The sequence below is a fragment of the Kryptolebias marmoratus genome, linkage group LG4 (genome assembly GCF_001649575.2).
Source record: "Kryptolebias marmoratus isolate JLee-2015 linkage group LG4, ASM164957v2, whole genome shotgun sequence".
Taxonomy (NCBI): domain Eukaryota; kingdom Metazoa; phylum Chordata; class Actinopteri; order Cyprinodontiformes; family Rivulidae; genus Kryptolebias; species Kryptolebias marmoratus.
The window spans coordinates 24,267,639-24,270,803 of record NC_051433.1 but is presented as its reverse complement, the minus strand read 5'-3'; positions in this window follow the sequence as shown (position 1 = coordinate 24,270,803).

The following is a 3,165-nucleotide window of genomic DNA, read 5'->3' as shown; positions in this document are numbered from 1 at the left end:
TTATCAATCAAACCCAATGAATACAATCAGTTACTTAGATTATAATCTTATTTTACAGACATAAAAACTTGGTGACTCTTAATTTTCTGCTTTCAAACTCAGATAAAACAGGGGTAGTAGTTTTTGGACCTGAGCATTTTAGGACTAAACTTCAGCCTTTCACTTCCTCTGGATGGCCTTAATTTTGCCTTCAGTTCTAATGTAAAGAACCTTGGTGTTATTTTTGATCAGGATATTACTTTTAACCCCCACATTAAAAATGTCACCAGGTCTGCTTTCTTCCACCTGTGTAATATCACTAAAATTAGAAACATCTTGTCCCAAAATGATGCAGTAAAACTGGTCCACGCCTTTGTCACATCTAGGCTGGACTTTTGTACTTCTTTATTATCTGGGACTCCAGTAAACTCTCAAGGTCTTCAGCTGATCCAAAATGAGTTCGAAGAAGAGATCATATTTCTCCAGTTTTAGCTTCTCTCCGTTTGCTGTGTGTCAGATTCAGAATGGTATTTTAAATCTTACTTCTAACATACAGAACCCTCAACAGACAAGCTCCATCTTATATAAAAGATCTTATTGTTCCATATTTTCCTAACAGAGCACTTTGCTCTCAGACTGCAGGTTTACTTGTGGTTCTTACAGTTTCTAAAATGGGAGGCAGAGCCTTCAGTTCTCAGGCTCCACTCTTGTGGAACCAACTTCCAGCTTCTGTCCTTGAGGCTGACATCCTGTCTACTTTTAAAACTTTCCTTTTTGATAAATCCTATAGTTAGGCTTAGCTTGGGTTTCCTGAGCTATCCCTTAGTTATGCTGCTATAGGCTTAGACTGCTGGAGGACAAACTGAACATATTTCCTCACTCTGCTGCCGTCTTTACTCTCTCTACTCTCTATGTTTGTATTTGTAGTTATTTATATCATTAACACATGTTTTTTTTTTCTTTGTCTTTCTTCCAGTAGAAGCTCCACCTGTACCAGTCATTCTGTGTTTGTCTGCGTCTCTTAGCTGTCCTCTCAAACCCCAGCTGGTCAAAGCAGATGGTCACTCGGCCTGAGCCTGGTTCTGGTTCTGCTTGAGGTTTCTTCCTGTTAAAAGGGAGATTTTCCTTCCCACTGTCACCAACATGCTGCTCAGGATGGGAGACCGTGAGGAAGTGAAGAGTCAACAAATCTGCAGTTTTCCTTAGATAACTTTACCTAATTGGCATTTTAGATTATATGGGAACATTTTATACAGTCCCTTGGGATGACTTTTGTTGTGAACTGGCGCTTTATAAATAAACTGAATTGAAGAGGATGGATCTGAGGATGGATAGATGGTCGAATGGACTGATTGATTGATTGACTAAACTGCTTTTGAATCATAATGTTGTGTGTGAATGTAAATGTTCTGTGTCCTTATATGTACATCTGAGTGTTGCTCAGGCTTCACCTCAGGCCCAGGTGTCATTAAACACATCAAAGTGGTTTGCAGGGCACGAAGAAACCGATCCGTATACATTCATCCTCGCAATAAAATGCACACCATATACTACATCTGTCCTGTATTTATATGATTTATGAATTTAAAATAACGGCCTCTGAAACAAACACTTAACTCAGTGGTACTTTCATTTCCTGTAGTTAAGCGCTAATGTGTTTCCCTGATATAATGTATAAAGAGGAACACAGGGTTTGGTAAAGCTGTATTTTCCTGTTTACCCCCATTGCTATGGAGTGCAAGTTTGTTGTCCCAGATAGATAGATAGATAGATAGATAGATAGATAGATAGATAGATAGATAGATAGATAGATAGATAGATAGATAGATAGATAGATAGATAGATAGATAGATAGATAGATAGATAGATAGATAGATAGATAGATAGATAGATAGATAGATAGATAGATAGATAGGTTTTTTTAGCTCATCTTTTCTTTTCAACAGCTGTGAAACTGACTGAGCTATGGTCACTTTTGTGCTGGAGGAATTTGATTAGCTGTGGCCGCCATCTTGAATCGGCTCGGCTCCAAAAAACGAATCAGTTGTAGTTGTACATCCAAAGATAATTTTCTCAAAATTGACCTAAAGTCTGTCCAGTTGTTCGTGTGTCATTTTGATCATTTATTATATTTGATTCAACAGTTAGTGCTAAAGTTTTGCGCTAAAATCCTGCACAATGTGTAGCGCTTAAAGCATGTGTTGCGAATGACTTTCAGCTGCAATCTCACCAAATTTTAGCCCAATATTAGTGAAAACGACTGAGTTCGAGCACTTTTGGGGTTTTCTAATATCAGCTAGCTGTGGCAGCCATCTTGAATTGGTTTGTCTCCAAAAGTTAATCAGCTATAGAGGTACATCCAGTGATTACATTCTGAAGATTTCATTAAAACTCGTCCAGCGGCTCCTCCTATATTTTGCTAACAGACAAGACTCACGCCACACACAGCCCGCACGTGTTGTTGGCGGTCGCCGTCAGAAGGTGGCGCTGTCTACCAACAAACAGCTCCTCCTCAGAGGGCCGATCAGCAGCTCCCCTCGCGCAGATGCAGTCATGGTGAACTCAGAAGTCATTCACAGAGAAGCGAAAGGTGCTTCCTCAACAGCGATCAAGCGCACGAACTCCCAATTTAAAACGATGAAAACAAAATGAACAGCGGAACCAACCCTCTCCCTTTTTCATTTAGGCCCCAAAATAAAATTTCCACTCATCCCCAACTAATTGTTTAAAAAAAAGAGAATCTGTCCCACATGTTTGAAACTGGAAAAAAAAGCAATGCACTGCTGTTTTAAAAACATAAAGTTGTGTTCTGATTAAGAAGATAACATTAAATCATCTTTTAAGTTTTTTTTAAATTTGTTTATTCATTTTAAACGTGTGGGTTTTGGAAGCGTAATAACAGGGACCCCATCCTAAAAAAAAAGTATTTTATTAAAAAATAGTTTGTGCTGGAGCTGTAATTAGTCAGCATGAGTTTGAGCCTTTCTGACAGCCCCCCCTCTCTGCTGTCACTAACGCAGATCGGTCCATTTCCCCACAGAAAGGACCCTCTGAGCGCCACAGAGCCGGTCTGTGCGGCTCCAAACAGTTTGGTGAAGATCGGCTCTCTTTGTGAACCTTGTTTACCCAGCGCAGGTGGATATGACGTCACGGACTTGGAACATCAAAACAAAACAAAAAAAAAAA